The sequence below is a fragment of the Athene cunicularia genome (assembly GCF_003259725.1).
Source record: "Athene cunicularia isolate RWA chromosome Z unlocalized genomic scaffold, athCun1 chrZ_part2, whole genome shotgun sequence".
NCBI classification, from domain to species: domain Eukaryota; kingdom Metazoa; phylum Chordata; class Aves; order Strigiformes; family Strigidae; genus Athene; species Athene cunicularia.
The window spans coordinates 2,896,058-2,915,632 of NW_020799143.1; the positions used below are offsets into that span (position 1 = coordinate 2,896,058).

General features: G+C 38.0%; 1 long non-coding RNA gene across 2 annotated transcripts; it reads right to left on the reverse strand.

The window, feature by feature from the left end:
- Positions 1-1,612: 1,612 nt before the first annotated feature.
- Positions 1,613-19,516, reverse strand: LOC113490044. Of its 2 annotated transcripts, XR_003400133.1 has the most exons (5): positions 19,461-19,516; positions 7,882-7,964; positions 6,503-6,681; positions 3,353-3,502; positions 1,613-2,302 (listed from the first exon to the last, which is right to left on the reverse strand). It is a non-coding gene; the product is annotated as an uncharacterized LOC113490044 (long non-coding RNA). The 2 variants fall into 2 exon arrangements; XR_003400134.1 differs by lacking the exon at positions 3,353-3,502.
- Positions 19,517-19,575: the final 59 nt, after the last annotated feature.

Here is a 19,575-nt window from a genome sequence, read left to right on the forward strand (position 1 = left end):
GCTAAAATTTGTAGACAGGATCTCTGGACATAGGATGTATACTATACCTGTTCCAATCTGTGGTTAGGTATTTCTTTGCAGCTGGTGCTTCTGGCCACTTTGAAACACAAATCATCAACAACACGGGGAAAGAAACATTTGTACTCTGGAGACAGAGATTATCCAACTCCTTGAAGAAAAGGTCTGTAACTATTATGTCAAGTCTATTTACAGGAAGCCAGAGAGCAAGGTGAAAGAAGTGTTGTAGAAATGTGTTCTTACTGTCTGAAATACATCATGGTCCAATTTGCCTCCTGTAGGCTCCAGCTGGCTAACAGTCAGAAAAACCTGAACTCTGCTTTGTTTTTTGTTTTTTTGTTTTATTTGTTTTTTTAACAATGAGCAGTGATTAAGAGACACCTCCATCGAACAAATCATTTAATCATTAAATTTCACAAGAGACTTTTTGCTTATCAGAATGGTCTCCTGTGACAAACAAAGCATCACAGGTTCTTAACAAAGCACTATTCAACTTTGGAAGAGTGAAGTATGACAGTAAAATTTATATTAGCTGTAAATGAGATACCTGTAAAATTGAGACTATATGTTCATTTACTGAAATCTCTTTCAAGATGTCATTATAGTCAGTTTATTGTATAGTCATCTCTGCAATCCCTTGCATTTAAGGACTGTGTCCCTATATTATTAAAAGTTACACAATTTCAAAATTTTTAGCAAGCTACATTACTATTTATTTTCTAGACAATACCAATTTGAACAAATTTTAATAAAAGTTGATGACATGTTTTATGCCTACATGGCCATATGCATACTGAACAGGATTAGTTTCATGCAGAGAGTACAGGGTTATGTGATAAAAGGAAAGCTAGTTATTAATAAAAAACTGAAAAAAGCCCACAGAAGAATTAGAGCTTTTATTCCACGAACAAATTTGTCTTTCTTATGGAAGAAAAAAAGCCTTTTCTGTAGGTCACAAGACTGACTGCTGCACTACTTTGCTAGATGGGGTTAACTGTACTAGGCCAGATAAGGTGCAGATACAGCTGTACAATGTCTTCACTTCAACTCTGATCTATCAAAGGAGCAGTGAATCCATCAGTTTTTATGTGAAAGGAAGCAGCTTTGTAGAACTTCCTTGAGACTTAATGTTACATTCAACCTGATTAGTAAGCTTTTGATTAGACTTACCACTGAAGCCTGTGTTATGCCTTTGGGAATGGGGTAGCCACATTGCTTAATTTTCTGTTAAAATTCCTTAAGTAAGAGCAGCTACAGCATTCCAACATTCTGTCTTAGTTTACGATCTGATGACAAATTTGCTTGCCAGAATTGCTACTGTCTGTATACAAGCCTTTCCATATTCTAGTCCTTAAAGAGAAGCTAAATGATTATAAATTATCTTCTCCCCACTTTGTGCTTTCAGCCAGAGAAGTCAAAGGAAGGTAATATCCTCCAGGTGTTTTTTACAAATTTTTTTTTATGTTTCAGAAGTGGCCAAATGAAGCTTAATTGAAACTTTATACAATCAATTCCAATTCATGCAGACATGGAAAATTTAAATTTGTGAAAGAGTAACTATAAATGAGTAAAATAATTACAACACACAAGTTCATCAGTTTTCACAGATATGCCTACAAAACTTTAATATAAAAAGCAAACAACACTACCGCACTGCAAAGTATATTTAGAGATACAATGAACAATGTTCCAAAATGGGTATTTTTACTAATTGCTTGGACTGGAAGTACCATAACTAATGCTGTAGTTGTGGAAGTCCTGGCCCAAAGAATTATGGCAATTTATGCTATTACTGCTTTCCTCTCACAGGGAGCTGTTGGAAGTTACCAACTTCATCCATTTCAGTACAAAGTTAACTGAGTAAGCAGTAGTGGACTTCTCTGGCAGAACAGGAATGATTTCAACTTCCACAACCATGTGTGCACTTGATATCTGGTCACAGCCAAAGGACTTAATTGCTCCCATGTTATCAAAGACAAAGCTGAAGAGTATGTTAGATAGAGCATCATGCATTCAAAGTGTAAGGCCACTGTGAAAGTTAGAAGTTAAATACAAACAATTTTCAGTAACTATTAACTACTGAATGTCATTTTAAAAAAGAATACAGTCTTTTCCTGAACAGCTTGAAATTTTACCTGATTATTAAATCATCTATCAATTACATGAAACATTCTGAAAAACTTAATACAGAAGCTTTTGGGGTATTTCCCATGTATATTCTTCTCTCCCAAAGTGCCCATAGCATGCTGGGTTTTGATAGATTGGCCTCTTCAAATCCAGCTCTCTTAATGAAAAGAAAAAAAAGCAAATCTTACATTTATACTTAACTCTACTCCAACATATATTATGATTCAGACACACCAGTAATAATATTATCCCTGAAAGACAACAAAACCTAGGTGTTGTTTCCTTGCCCAGTCATCCAGATTTATAGCAGGAAACGTAGTGAGCTGATGGTTTCAATTTAAAGTGACTAGAAACAGTCAGCTTTCTTCAAATAGATCAGAGGTATTCAGTTAATTTATAAGCATTATAATGCAGAAGCATTACAACTGGAATAAAGTTAAGCTATACCTGTGCAACCATCAGTGTGTTTTCTGTTATTGCAAGTGTAATATAGAATATTTTCTAATGATACTGTGCCAGAAAGACAGTGATGATCTCAAAAGAAGCAGCCGAAGAGGATCTAGTAGACTGAGTAACTGTGAGGTTTAACTGCTTATATAGATACGAAGTAACTGTTTAGAATAGGCTTAACACTGATTATGACTAATTATAATAATGAAGGTGCTTTTTAGCCTGTATAATGTGGCAGATTGCAGCTGTGCTAAATGATTAGCCACAGGTATTTACACAGAAGTTTCTCTTAATTTTATGAAAGGCCTGAAACATTTTCTTCTACTTGCACTTTCATGGTAATTGGTATTATGCTGTTCAATTATCTTTGAAAGCACATTTAAAATAGATGATTCATATCATAATCTGCTGGAGAGAAAAATCAGTGGAGGAACAACAAAGAAAGGAAAGAAGCACAAATACTAACAGGATAATGAATACATTTCAGATGGTGAAGAGATTACAGAATCTCACACTTATGATGTACAGCAGCACAGTCTTGTTTCAACTGATATTTTGTGCAACATGATCACATGCTCCAATGGCTACTACAGTCATTTGTACTTGACTCTAACAGAAAAGCCACCAAAATGTGAGTGCTGACTAAATGAAAAGTAAAACAACATGAAGTACTTTAGTGCATAGTTGATTAGAATGGATAGCCAGCACCACTTACAGAATTTTGAAAATTGTGAGGTAAAATTTAACGAGGAAATACTAAACTATGCTCATGTTTTTGCCTGCTTTCTTCCCTTCTTACTGCCTTCACCACTTCCAGGGCTATGATAATGTATTTTAAAAATGCAGCATATTTGAACACACCAAATCAAGGAAAGTGTCTGGGAACCACCACTCTGATGGCAATGAGCTGCCATAATGACAAAGGCAAAGCAGAGTTTTGATTATACTTGTGAACTGCTAACACTTGGAAAACATTAACTAGCAATAGAAGTTGCCATAACACCTCGCATTATCTCAGACTATTAAAAATATGTTAGCTCTACTCTCAGCATATGTGTCTGGGAAACATTCTGAAAAGGAGTTCAAAAGGCTGGCTGCACCAGCAGAATGATGATAGAGCTTGTCAGAAATCTCTTTCCTTTTTTAAGGAAAAAAAAAGAGACTTCCTATTCACTACCATGTTGATACTTCTCCCCTCAGAGTCAAATATACTCAAGATTCCTCAAGAGTCTAGAATGATAGTAATAGCTCTGGATTTAAGAGAACTGAATCTTTAAAAGCATTTTCCTCAAATAATGAGATAGCTAACATGTATGTTTTCACATTTCAGAACACATGCATACAACCCAAACACAGTTAAACAGTCCTTCCTACTTTTTGCTTAAAAGAAAGGAAAGAGTATCAGGCATGTTTTACACGCACCTTTTCTTCATAAAGAATGCTAGGAGATATATTGTTGCCATTTGTCCTTTATGATAAAAACTATCTATTTTCCTCAGAGAAAGCTCAGCCTGGTAAGATGTTGGACCTAAGTGACATTGCTAAAAAGCAGAAGTACTTTCTAATCATCATCAGATACTGTCATTCTTCAGCCTCAGCAAGATACAAGGATTTCATGCCTTTGATAATGGAGACCAAGATCTACAAATATTTCTGGGGTTTATTTGCTGCAGCAGAGAAAAGATTATGTAGGACAAGATGAGAAAAAGCTTCTTGTTCCTAAAGCACTCACACACTTAGTTTTCCCAGAATGAATTATTTCCATGCACTCCCTGGAACTTCTATATTTTCATGTACTTTTTAAAACACAGCTATCAAAAGTAGATAAAGTAACCCAGGAAGTATTCTCTGTAATTTAACTTAATTCAAAGGAGGACAAAGGAGCTCTATAACTCATTTCTTACAGGCAAGAATCACATTAGCTTCTTCTCAACACAGCACTGGACAGCACAGCACTGACGGGTTCTCTTGAGATGGGTTTGCTTTTATCATTCAGTGCTTTTTCAAAATACAGTCCTGCTGCAGTACAGGCTAACATACACTTAATTTTCTTCCATCATGATGTGTTTGGATGAAAATACTAAGCAACACTAACCTTCCGTGGCTTTCACTCATCTGCCCCCTCGTGTCTGCTTTCTACAGATTTCAAGAATAGTCCAATGCTTCAGTTCTATCTGTATACTTCTTAGTAACCAAGAACTGATTTTTGTTAGAAACTGCCTTAATCATAACTACCTTACCCTTAGCTAATTTTGAGATTATGCTAAACCTGTTTTTCATTAACCAGTAAGATGAAAATTCTATATTGCACTAAATAAAGCCTACATGGTATTTGTCATAATATACAGCAAATTAGTCTGCAGTTCCCTCCATCATCCATTTTGTCCTTTCAGGTGAAAAGGTGGTTAGCATGGAAACAATATCAATAGCAGAACCAGCTCACTTGTTAGCCTCGGTGAAGGATGGGAAGGTCTTAGTGTAGCATACAGACACCAATGGGCTGAAAACACTTTTCCACTTGATACGTTTTTGCTTTTGTTAATCTTTAATCCAGCCTTCTATGACTTCACAGGATATTTGCTTTTCTGCTCTCCCATCCACCTCTCTCCTCCCATTTTACCTTCATTGCTTGTATCTGACATCTCCATAGCTTGCTGTTAACAAAATCAATCTTGACTTGTCTAGAGTCAGGCTCAGGTATTTAAAGAGGGTCTCTGGAAATTACTGGAATAAATACTGTGATGTATGTGTTAAAAAATGCCACTCAAAATGTGCATACCAAGAAATCAGAAGTTTGTCTTCTGAACCCTCAGAAAAAAAAATTATCAGCAATTTGCTAACCATCACTATTTGTGCTTGGCTTATTCCCAATATCCCCTTCCCTTGATGAACTCCAAACTCTTAAGTTTAATCAGGTATCAAACACATGCAGAACACCTAAAGCAAGGGGTCTTGTTCCTATCTGGGATGTCTAGATACTATGTCATTGACCATAACCACATCCAGTGAGCCCTTCCTCTGGTCCACAGAGAAAGAAAAAGATTTTAAACATACCTCTGCAGCAAAACATCAGCCAGATCACTGCTACTTTTTATTGTAGTAGTTTGTTGTACTGGGTTAAAGTTATTACATAGCAGCTACTCAGAATAAGTATGTGTATAAACTCGTATTGTAAACTTCCTAGACAAATCTCAACTGTTTAGCATTCACACTGAGTTCATGTTTAATAGTGAAACTGTCTAGGGGCCAATAAAACACCTCTTTTGACTTCTTAGTCTTACTAGTTCCAAAAATTAATGCATAAGGAAGGATGTGCATTTTTTCTGAGCATATAATACTGATTAAAGTTGTTGTTTTATTAAAAACAACTGAATTTTGCTTTTAGTCATGCTATACTAGGAACACACAGTAGAGAACTCATGGTAACTTTACAGTAATTTCAAATATATCTTAAAATGGATTAAGTTACAACTAATATGACCATGTAGTACCGTAGGTTGCACAACTACATCTAGACACTGCTAACATAGCTGTTTGTAATACGCTGTGCAGTCCTGGTTAGAGTTCTGGGCATGCATATATGTGCAAAGGATCATTAAGCTGCTGGAAGTAAAAGCAAGGATGCTGCAAAGACGTACCCAGAGCAGGGATCGCAACAGAGTTGGAAAAAGAATACTATGGAGAAGACACTTTTTGTTTCAGGACCATCCTAGCCTGTGTCTCTGGCTTCCCTCATAGCACTCCTTAATAAGGCACACCCAAGAGGAACTTCCTGAAGCCCCATCCTAGTATGAGAAATGCTTTTCTGAAACTGGAGTGGGGCTGTGATGGTAGCATGTATTCTGTGGGGGTGAGCACACATGAGACAATTTCTGTTATGGTGCATTGCTTTCATGGTTGGTCTTACCTGGATTAATACTCTTTCACAGATATCAGCTTTCACTGAAGATTTTGCAATCCACTGAGCTGCATGTGCTGCAGAATAATCAACTTTGAAGGGATCTTTTCCACAGAATGCACCTCCACCATGGGATCCCCAACCTCCATAGGTATCAATGATCTTCCTGCAGTCAGTCCAGGATCACTCTACAGGACAAACAATTGAATACATTCATGAGACACAACAGTTTAACCAATCCTATACTATGTTATTGGGTACAGCTTTGTTTTGTATTTGCCACAGATAAAACTCATTGTTCAGTGTTTGCCCTCACATGCAATGTGTTTAATGAATGAGGTCTACATGACTGGAGTATTTTTCAGAGATGTAGTATGCCATCTGTGCTGTGGCCACTTTTGGAGACTGATAAGGATGTGGCACAACTACAAGCATCACAAAAAGTGTGCTCTCCTGAAACCAGCAATCATGAAGTACTGTCTCTGGATTACTGGCCAATGACTTCACTAAATAACACTTGGAGGCCAAGAATTTAGAGACACAAAAGCCTTCCTGAAAAACGGATCATATATGACTTAAAAGGTTAACAAACTTCACTTAGATATGCATACTAAAGGGAAGTGGGGGCTTCATAGAGCTGCAGCTCAGTGCTGCCAGCACAAGAGTACTGAGAAATTCTAGCTGAGTTCACGTTTATGATCCACTAGTGGCACAAGGACCACTTGGTACTATTCTTCCTCCTTCTTTCTGCCTGCCTGTGGCCCCAATAATGGAGTCCCACCCTCATGCATGGACTTTTGTCTGCCTCCTACAACTTAATGGGCTGATCCAACTTGTTCAAACAACAGAGAATAACTGCCTTTCTGTCAGATTAGCAAAACTGGTGACTGCAGACTGATAAATGAATTCCAAAGTGTTAAGAAACTGCATTAATCCACTAATTTTAAATCCCCAAATACGTACTATAGGAGTAAAGCTCACATTTATTCCTCAGTGAAGGTGCTATCCCTACACCCTCCCAGCGTGATCATAAGCACAGTCTGTAGTTTTAATTCTTCACTGAACTCTTTATACAAACTAGAAAGTTCTGTGTAACAAAACTTTTTACACTTTCATAGTGATTACCTGCTTACTTGGTACCAGCATCTGGAAAGCAGAACACATCTCAAATTCTAAAGACTATTGAGACTTAATACATTAAGTCTCCCTTGAAATTTGAGATTTTTGAATAATTTCAATTAGGAGATCAGATCTGTTGTTATGTCTGGTTCTGATTTTTACTGTGAAGGGATACTTCTAGTCAGGCATTTTACCACATAATTTAAGGGCTTGCTTTTGGTCATTTAAAATACTTTCTGGAAGAAAGACAAATATCCAAGAATCTGTACCTTTGGCTGTCCAAGCAGGTACAGCTTCAGTTTAGATGCCAGCTGTCCAGTAGGATGAATCCAGTAGAAATGACTGAAGCTTCCTTTAAAACATATAGACTTTCTTGGTTAAAGGTATACCAGTTCATTGCACGTTTGTTTAGGAAAACATTTAGAAGCATGTGGCAAAGTAGAATCCAAGTCTGTATAGACTGTCCTCTTTCAAAGCACCACACTTTGGGACAACCTTCTACAGACTTTTCACTTGGAAGGAGATGACAGATTGTGCCCTCATCAAGATACTTCTCTGGAATGACTTCTTTAACAACTTTCTCCATTAAGTCTTTCTGTATTTATTATAGAGGTATGTCGGGAGCGTGATGTACAGAAATCACAAGTGCGTTCACTTGAATGGGCTCCACTGTGCCATTACTTTCCTTGTATTACATTATGAACTAGAGAGGGGAAAAAAAAAGGACAGTGAACACTCAAGGCCTAAAGTACCAGTTTGAAAACTGAAAAAGATCCTCACAGTTATTTTCTACAGAAAAAAATAAACAGGTGAAGGAAATGGGATGAAAAATGATGGATTGTTGCAAATGATTAAAATCACTGTAAGAAAAAACTAAATACAGAAAGTACTGAAATATCACTACCAAAAGAATTAACTAAAGGATATCACATGTATCACCACAAGAAAGCTACAGAAGCCTAAGATTTTCCTGGCAGATGCTAAAATCATTTACGGTTTGGCATGTTAAGCTTCAAATAGCAAATTAACAAAGTTAAGCCAGAATAACTTTTGGAGTACCCTGCTAAAATGAGCAGATGTAGATCATATGATAGGCTGTATCCTTTGCTACTTATTGCATGGCTTTTATATTCATGCAAATATATTTACATCAATGCTCCATCCTTAGCATAGGTTTTCTTATAGACTAAGAAGGCCTCTCAGTTTGCCCACCCTTTAAAAATGCTTGGCTAGATACATCATAAAGAAATCAATCTATTCACATGTTCTATGCACTGCTGATAAAAGGCAACAACAGCAACAGCTGCACTGAAACAACAGCGGCAGTATAAATGCAATTTATCCCCACTAAGCAACACCTTTCTGTCTTGGAAATGTCACATGCGTGTCTTTCCTTTCCTCTCCCCTGAGCTGGGACGCCTCTCAGGTACCCAAACCTTTAAGGTGTCGTCTGCTGCCAGAGCTGACGGAAGGCCAGGGCAAAGTCCACCTGCTTGAGTCTGTTATTGCCCTGAGGAATGCCAAGGCGTTGTTAGTTACTCTAAACTCGAGAGGAGGGAAATTTTACTTTGAGCTAGCTTCTCTTTCACCTGCTCTTTCTCTGCTTACTGGTGTGTGGGTACATACTTCATTCTACTGGATCCAAATACTTTTATCTCTCTCTGTGTTTGTACGTGTTTATTCTACTGAACCCAAACACTTTTGTTTCTGTATGCGTGTTTGTACGTTTTCTGTATGTGCATGTACATATGTATAAATTAAGATACCATGAAGTAAGTTAGTGTGAATCTTGTCATCCTAGAATCTGTAAATAAGTTGCTATTTTTATAACATCTTCTAAATTATTTTGTAAATGATCAATTGCTGTTATTTATTAATAAATCTAAAATTCATATAAAATCATTACTGTGTTATTACTTTCATCCGCGACAGGGTCCATCTTACCCAGTTATCATATGTCCACAGTGGCCAGCAGCAAAAGTGTGTAAGAACAGCTCAAATATATAGTACTATTTTTCCAAATACTTCCCTGGTCTCCAACAATTTCAGCTCAGGGTCTTCCTGAAGCTAAAGTGACATCACTTATTAACAGATGGAATTACCAATTTTTGATGCATTTTTGTTACAGTAATTCACATAGTTGCCCTTGGCAACCATGAAAACTTTTAGCATCTACAGGATCCTAGAGCAAGAAGCTATGCAACTTCATTACAAATTTTGTGCAGAATCATTTCATAATTTATTTTGTTGTTTGTTTCAAGCATCCATCTGGGCTCTAAACTTTTCAATTTTATGTTAAACATGGAGCAAACAATCACAAAAAATTTACCAGATCAATACAGCCTACAACTGTATAGCTCTATTTCATATCCCATTCAATCCTCTCTTTTCCAGACTGGGAAGGCCTAGGCTATTCACTGAAAGACACAGTATGGCATGATCATATTTGTCACTCTTGCCATAAAAAACTTACTATTCTTGCCATACAAACTTACTATAGTCTTTTTTTGGGATGGGGAAGGAGGAACTGACTGCACACAGTATTCAAGACAGGCAACCATGGATTTATATGACAATGATATTCTGTTTCACCATTCATTCCCTTCCCAGCAAGTCCTAACGGTCAGCTTTGATTTTTACTGCTACTGAGCACCAACTCTTTTCACAGAAACATATGTCTATTACAACCTCAAAATCTCTCTTCTGAATGCCTGCAGTGAACTACAATCCTTACTTTCTATACATGGGGACAAGATTGCTCCCTTCCCCCTTGCATTAGCTTCCACTGAATTTCATCCATCACTTTGATCCAGTCATCATCTCATGAGAATAATTTCACTTGATTTCAAGATTAAGTATTACAGGCAGGAATGTACTATAAAATTGCACAACTATGGACTGTAGCATCACATTAAGCTAGCTTTAATTGGAAGTTTAGCTTAGAAAATCCAAACAAGCAGTTGAGAACTTAGCACACAGCAAGTTTTTGCTGTTTGTCTGCAAGAGGAATGAGTCTATATTGAACTATTAAACTACATCTTAGCTGGCATGGTATCTCTGAATTACACTGCAGACATGGTGCGAGTCCATAATAATAAGGTAGCCCTAAATGTATACCGCACATCAACCCCAGGTAGTGATACCAGTACAGTACAGGGTATCCTGCTACTGTTATTTCCATACTTGGTCTTGTGACCCTGTCTTGTGTCCTTGCTCTACTGACCAGCAGTGCTCTTCCTGCCTGCTGCACCCTAGCAGACCACCTATGTGTGCAAGGCATGTGTGGTGCTGTGAATCCTCTGCTGGGGAAGAGATACTATATTGCAGGTGTGAGGCAGGGAAGAACAGCTCTCAGCTTTTACAGTGTGGTCATTACAAAAAGGAAAAGCCTCTTAGAAGAACACAAAGTTGGGCTACTGGGGCTTAGAGAGATGGCTGAAGAATAAGGCTGCAGTCAGCACCAGCAGTCCCTAGAAACTCTCAGACCCATTAGAGCCAAGCAAAGCTTGATGGCGATGCAAGAGCATGGTGATTCACAGCATGATGCTGCTTTTTTAGTAGCAGGATAAGAAAGATTCATCTTCCTACCTTTGACTGCTTTCTATCCTGACTGAAATTTAATTCAACCAAAAGAAATCACAGCTCGGGAGCTTCACTGTATCTGCAACTCATAAGTGAGCTCATCTGTTCTACCCAAGAGAAAGTTACTGTGTAAGGTTTTGGGCTTTTCACTGGGGGGTGATTTCTCACATGTTTAAGTCTCCCCAAAAGAGTATTTTGAACACCATCAGTAGGTAGAAACTTCCACATTCTCTTTTGTACTGTCTTAGTTAATGGTTAGTTAATTTTCTCTCTTGACTCTCATTTGTTGGGCATGCTGGGAAGGACATTTTTCAAGAAAGCATCACTTAATCAGAGAAGAAGTAGAATAATTATTCTGCTTTATGCTACTTACAGCTAGTATTCTCTTGTTTGACTTTACTACTACCAAGTTTCTTGGCAGCACAAAGAGAGACCAACTCTGACCTGTTGAAACGAGATAGTACCAGTATAATAACTCAGAACTTTGTATGCAATTGGTGATCCTAAAAGTCAAAAAAACAAATAAAACTCAGAACCAGAGATAAATTTTTCTACTGGTAGACAGAATCTAGTTTCAACATCTCTGTAAACTACATTTCATAGTTTTGTAAAATAGTGTTATACAGAGACTCAGTACTTACATAATGCTTTGAGATTTTTTTTTTCTGAAACTTTGAAGTAAGGCCTGCACAACTAAACAGAAATTCTAATTTTCACCTGATAAATCCTGTATTTCACATAATCAGTGCCATAACTGATTTCTGTTCTCCAGCCCACTCCTTTTTTTAGCAAACTCTGTGTCTAGTCAATTTATCTTTTCCAGACCTATGTTTTGTTATATTCAAGTTTTCTGACACAATTTTTCCCAACAGATTACAGAAATCAGGGATTTATCTACGTAATTATGTCACATCTCAGTCTTTTATTTGGTAAGACAAACTGTTCATGTTTCTCACATCTCTTATGACACATTTTTCAGTCCTTGTAATTTCTGCAGCATTTCTCTGTTACCATCTCCAGCTTTTCAGCAGTTTTGGAAGCATAACTTCCTGCAGTACTGAAATACATCCTGCATCAAGTCTAACACATCTGCTAAACCCTCTCCCCCATGTCTCCGCACCGCTCACATCTGTGCATCAAGGATGACATTAAATTCTTCAGATGAAGTGTCACATTAGACCACTGTATTCGTGGGATGCAGCTAGTTCACTGTGCTGCAACTACAGTCTCGATGGCTTGTTCTAAATAAAAAATAACTGCATTTGGAGAGTTCTTTAGACACGTTCCCATTCCCCTTGGCAACCCAGTTCATTCCAATTCAATTATATGATCTTAGCCTCTGGAAGAGGTGATGTTGCTAGTGACAACATCCATGTAAAATACAGGGTAGTCCCAACAAAGTCTCACGAAGAAAGGCAAGCCACTTTGATCAGAATCATATTCATATGAACTGTGCACTTCCTGTGAACCAAGGGCAACGTGCTTCTGTAAAGGCACAGAAAATATCTATTTAGCATTTCTGGATTTTGAGTTTTATTAACACCTTTTATTCCATGAAGAAATGCATCTTGACATGCCTGTTTTCTCAGTTCACTTTTTCACTAGTTTTCCTAGATTCCTCATTATCATTATACCCGCCAAGTATAGTTTTCCTTGATACCACTGGCTTCTCCTGATCTATATCTTACATTTCAGCATTTTTAATTTTTAATTTGTATTGGGGGTACTATGTCCTTTTTTATGTTGATTCTTTTGCCGGTTTTTTCCTGCCTCGCCTTCTCCTCTGAGTCAGTGCGTCAGAGTTGGTCTCTTGATTGACTGTGGAAGTGCTGACTTCCAGCCAGCTGTTACAAGAATTTTTGATCACAGAATGTTAGACCAACATGGATTACATGTTGTACTTCATTAATCTCTTTTTTTATCTGTATTGTACTTACCACAGGCAACCTTGGAATCTGGATCAAAACTGAGATGAGTTTTGATTTCTGAGTTTTGGGGGAGTTATTTTAGGACAGAAGCACTGGAGAAAAAAGTGTTTACCTATTCTGTCTTTAGCATCTAACACTTATTGTCTAAGTAAGACCTGAGTAAGCCAAATTCATTTGGTTGGTTAAGTTAATGAACAATTTAGGGGACAAATTGATATTCTTTGTCTCATCAGGGTAACTGAACTAAGTACAAGTAAGCAATCCATATTATTTCTTCAAAACTACATGTTTGAAAGGTTGCGTATCTGCAGAACAAATGTAAGGGATATGAATTAATTTTCACCCACCATCATCACATAAAAAAGTATCCAAAATATGTTCAGTCACACAACTACACAGCTGGATCTACTACACTGTATCAATGAGCCAGGTGCCTATATTGTTTGCAAGAGCCTATGTAATTATCTATGTAATCACCAATCTAAACTAACTTGTCTTGCAGGAGTGCATACTGTTACATATGTGTAGACTCAAGGGCCCAAAGAGAAAGTTAATAAAGAAACGTAATGAATGACCATCTTAAACTACTTATTTACTTTTAAAGATAATTTGGTCTGGAAGAAAACAAACATCAGAATGAAATTATAAGGTAAGAACAGAATTATTCTATACCCCAAAAGATCTGTAATTCAGTGAAAAGTTTAAGTGCAAATTGAATTTTAGTATGAGACCTTGTGGTTTGAACTCAGCTGGTAGCAAATCACCCTCTGGCCAGTTGTTTACTCCCCCTCCCCCTCCCCCGGTGAAATAGGGGAGGGACAAAAGAAAGCAGAAATTTGCAAGTTAAATAACAAAGATGTACTAGCAGAGCCAACAGTAATGACAGCAGTCCAAAGCGGTACAGAGCCGTCCCCAGCAGCTCTGTCCGCACCAGAGACACCTGAGACACCCGCCCTGCCCGTCTGGAAATCCAGAACAAACTGTGGGAAGAGAGCGTGCGCCACCTGTATACACTGAGTGTGACGTCACCTGATATGGAACACTCCAGTGATCGATCCGGAGCTGGCCCTCCAGCTGAGCTTCCGCTCAGCCCATGGAAAGTTCACTCCATCCTGGCCAAAACCAGGACAGTCCTGTAGAGTAATATCTTCCACTACAATACAATCTAAAAGCAAGGAAAAATGAAACATGCTACCCTGTAGTTTTCAATGGATAAGCCATTCTGCCATTAATACTACCTTACTCAAATACAAATTAAAAACAGGCTAAAAGCAAAGAACAGGTGATAAAAATTTATATGCCCCTTTTATTTACACAGGCTACAGTGATCACAATGTCAGCATGAGATCTGCTTACAGGGGTCTGCAGGTCTCTTCTTCATTGGCATAATTTTCACAATCTGAATCAGCCATTTCCATACCTTTATGTTTTGCTTCTAGTGTTTTCTGCAATCAAACTGAAGCTAAACATTTCCCTGTGTATTTCATAAACATTTTCAAAGTAAGTCCAACAATTCAGAAATTTGACAAAAAGCAAAGCAACAAAGGAAGCCATGTTGACAGCCTGTCTTCAGCTATTTGTGCTGCATTGATCCCTAGCTCTAGCATTATCTTACTGAAATGCCTTGCCAGTGTATTTATGCAGAGAATCAGAATCCTGGTCAGTTACTTAAGTTACATTGCACCTTCATTGATAAAAAGTGACCGCAGTTTGAAGGCGCAAGAACATAAGACAAAAGACAGCAACATCATGAGGTCATAATTTCAGACCCAGAAATCATTTGTGCAATCAAGTATAAAATCAGTAACACCAAGTTCCAAAGTCTGTCATCTGGCTAGTTTGTCAACAACCCTGAGGCAAACTGAGTCCTGAAGTTTGCAAAACTGCCTTAGACCAGAGGGTCCAGTGCTCAAGCAGGAATGGCATAACCTGGAACAACTGGTAAGTTTTATTGCCTTCAGCTATTTGCACCACTACAACAAACAGTGCAGTGTTTTAAAGCAAACAAGGGGTTGTGGTAGTTCAAGATACTATGCTACATGCTGCAGTGGTCTTGCAGCTGTTGTTCTGTTCACTAAAGGCTGGGCAGAGAGGCTAATATAACTGGTCTCATACTGTGCCATTCCCACCTAATGAATGAGAAATATGACAATACAAATGCACAAGAAAAACTTGGCTGCAAAGCTTCAGTGTTTGACAGCACCCTCATTTTCTACTATTAGTTTTTTTGTCTTTCCTTCTACTATGGGAAAAGCAAAAGGTAATATTCTTAGTTGTAACATCAAAATGCTCCATTTGAAGGTTCTGCAATAAAACCAACTGTTGCTACCTTTACTATAAATCTGAGTCACTAGTATGTCTGGCAGAGGTCTGAACTTCCTCCAGCCCATCAGTTAACATAGCTTCTAGATACCTATTTGTGTAAACAAAGCTGTGTGAAAAATAGCTGAATTTAATGAGCAGCATTTAGAGTGGAAGCATTGCCTTGCAGTCCCAGACCTGGAAAATACAATGGCTTTGTACAGTCCACAGCATATGCAAACTTGTGTTAGGGAGAGCAGTGTGGCAAAGAGGCATATCTAGTATTACATCAGTAGTTGGAATGCAGCTCTGATAAAAATCAATGCTTAGTATTCCAAAAGTTTCAGATATCCAGAGTTCACCTATAATAAATATGTGCATAATGGAATATTTTTTCATTACAGAATTAAAAATTAAGTTGTAATTCCAGTATATGTGGCAGCTCCAGCTCTACCTCTAGAAGATTTCTCCATGCCTTTTTCTTTCAAGCAAAAGTTTAAAGTTGTCTATATCAGATTATATTATGTACTAAACAAGACAAATTCTTGTCAAGCAAATAAAGACACTAATCTGAAGTTTATTCAAAATAATTAATTGGCTCTTTCATTCCTCCATTGGGGGAAATATGACTGAACTTTCACCAGATAACTTCTTCAGTGCAAGTATTTATAAAAGCAAAGATTCAGTCAGCATTTTTACTTACCAGAATGTTGTTCAGCAACAGATTCTGAGGTAAAAAGACATAGTTCTTCTTTTTTTGAGGTAAGAATTGACATGTCTTGGTACCTTTAGCAAGCCTGCAAATGAGAAAGACCCAAAGCAACAGGACTACAGAACAAGCACAGGTAGAAGGTGGAAAGGTTAATGCAATGCAAACAGCCAATGTAATTGATTCTCACCATATTTCCTCAGAAACTCAGATTAGGACTGATCTGTGTAGATTTTACAATGCACTGATACAGGAACTCCTTTCATAAGACTTCAGTGTTTGGTTAACTGTGGTCCTGCTAAACCCTGCAGAAGTGTTATTATGTGAAATGTGAACACAGCTAAGCCAGAATTCAGTACTTCTACACACTCTCCCAAGCCCCCATTCTTACTCTTTCTTCTAAGTGCTGACTGGAAAGCACTTCAAGACAACGAAACAGCACAGAGATTTTCTCTGAATTTTGAAGGGCAAATGATGCTTTGTCCTAGGCATAATATCCATATATTGTACTCAGCTGCAGTAGTGAACTGTGCAGAAATGTATCTCTCTTTATGTCAGAACAGAAGTTTGTAACAGCTCCAGGTGGTAAGCTGTGCTTTTCCTTTCAAATACTATTTGTGTCAGTGGCTGAGGAGTTATAACCAACAGCACGCTCTGTAGAAACAGCAATGAAGACAGTGGGTTCACTGTAAGTTACCTTGAATTCTGAGACTAAAAGCTATGCTCTAGTTCAATAAATCTTAAACCTGTCAAACCACAGTTAATGATTATCAGAAGTGCCCTATGAAATCCCTTAACTCATCTATTTTGTTGCCTTTCTTTAGCTTCAGAATTTATTATGATACAACACAAAATTAAACTAGTCATACAAAGATTTGTGTACTTGGAAGTATTTCAATTGTGTGTCATAAATACACTTTGAGCTCAAGTTACATGTTCCATAAAGCACTTCATAAAAGCACAGGAAAACATTCGTATGAAGAATTTCAGTTTCCTCCATCATGAATTCATATTATGCTGCGTTCTAAAATACTTATGCTTTACATTGTCTCTTATACACTATTCTCATTGAACATATGCTCCTCAGCATGTTTTATAATGCAGGGCAGTGGTTCTCAACCTGTGGTCTGCAGAACCTTGGGGGGTCATGATGTTGTCACAGGGGGTTCGCAAAGACTTAAAGCAGGTGTGGGGAACGTCCAGCCTGAAAACATTTGGTCTGGCCCATGGCAAGCACTGCGCCTCCTTTTCCCATGGCCCCCTCCCCTCAAGGGTCTTCTGATACTCATTAGTTGTCATTACACATACTATGTTTTCTTTTTCCCAACAGCTTGTGTTAAGTACAACTTGTAAAATTATATTCATACCGTTTTCATGTGACTTTTGTATGCGTATGTCATATTAATGGTTCCATGTGATTGTAGTTTCAGTGCTAGTATGGTTTGTGGGACCTGTGGGAGTGAGGCAAGTCAACATCAGCCTGTCAGCTCTGTGCAGCCTCTGAGAAGCAGCTAGGCTTTGATGAGAAACAGACCTTGAGAGAAAGATAAGAAACTGCTGAGTTGTGCCAAGTTGGCAGGGAAAACCAACAGACAGCTGCAACACTGAACTGTGGAACAGTCCTGAACTGTGAAAAATTACACTGCGTGGACAGCGCGTGAACAAGTTGATTGGTCTGCACAGCGTGTGCTAGAGTGGTCTTGTGCTGGAGGGTAAAAGGTAGATAGCTGTTTAATTGATGATTTGCTCATTATGAAGCATAGCATAAATATGTACTGTTGTAATAATAAAGGATCTTTCCTTCTGCACTTCATGGAAGGTCCATGCCTCAGTTGCCAGAGGGACCCAGTTTAACTAGGCGGTTTTTCTCTTAAAGACTTTCTTAACCCAACAGCCCTCTAGGGCCACACAAGTGGTGGCCCTGGACCCATAAACAAATGTATTTAGTGACTGAACACAGACAAACAAGTGGGGAGGTAAGCAGAATTATAAAAACTTTTTCTCAAAATTTAATGTAAAAATTGGCATCAAATTTGGAATTAGCATGTTAAAATACCATAAAATAGGCCATTTGAGCAAGAAGAGTGTTGTTGCTATTAAATTCATATGGAATCATTGCAATAAGGATACTACAATAAGACTGTGTGCATTAAGAGATTAATTTATTTCCCCTTCTCTCCAAATTTCACGACCCTTCATGAGAAAACTGAAATAAGTATTTGATGCAGTCTAGTCCTTTAAATCTTGAATTAAGTCTTGGTGGTCCACAGCTACAAAAGGTATTTAAAGGGGGTCTGTGGTGAAAGAAAGGTTGAGAACCCCTGATGTAGAGTATATGTATACTCCAACCTCAGCCTTGAGTGTAAAAGGAAAAAAAAAAAAAAAAAAGAAAATAGAACAGTCAACCTTTGTGAGAACTCTTACCTTCAGTTGAGGAAAATCAGTTACTGTTTACTGGAGCCAGCATCCTGTACTACAAGAATGCAGTACCATGATGTATTTCAGTCTAGAACATCTTGGATATCAAATTCCCATCAGTAAGCTGAGCTGAGTGAATTAAACTTCACTGTCAAAGTACTTTCAGATTGAAATTTGTGCAAACTTAGAATATTTCCACTCCATCAGAGTGCGTTTTTGCTCTCTGCAGTTTGAATTCTTCATGATACCTCAATTCTTGGCCTCTTCTCTGTATTTCTCTTATGAAATTATTTAGTGACTAGCCTTTCTAGAAACTGAAAATTCAAAGTTTATGATGACAAAGATACTGCCAGACAAAAGCCTATAACAAATTCAGGTATGCTTTCCTTGAAGACCCTGACTGTGTTTCAGTTACAGCAAAAGACTTTAAAAAGGCAACTTTTTCTCTGCAATAAAACCACTTTGCAAGAGTGCTTGAATCACTTCAGTTACAGTTTCCAGACAAGTTGTGCTTTAAACCCTATATATTCTAGATAGACTATCATTCTGGTATGAACTAAAACCTGAACATAAACCAAAAGCCTCCAGTTCACAGCTCCAAAGGACAGAAGGCAGCGCACAAAACAAATGCCAAACGGTTTAAAGTGATGGGACAAGGTTGGTTAGACTGGTGGAAAATCAAACCAAACCGAAAAACAGTGGAAAAAAAAAAAAAAAAAAAGCTACTCTGGAATCCAGATACAGATTTTAAAATATGATTTATAAAACCACCTGAGAATCTCCAGAAACTACCACCTCTGTTAAGTGTAATCTTTGGTGTATACACACTAGGTGTCAAGAGCTGGTTTTGGAGTGTAACTCATCATTCATAGCACTGTTTCTTCCCTCAGAGCCCACCAACCCAGGTCACCTGTTATCAGCCATCAACGATAAGATTTCAAGACTCCACACACGCACTTCCAGACGGTATTAATTATTTCCCAGAGCAGGCCGCGCTGCCCCGGAAGCGCGGCCCCACTGCCCTG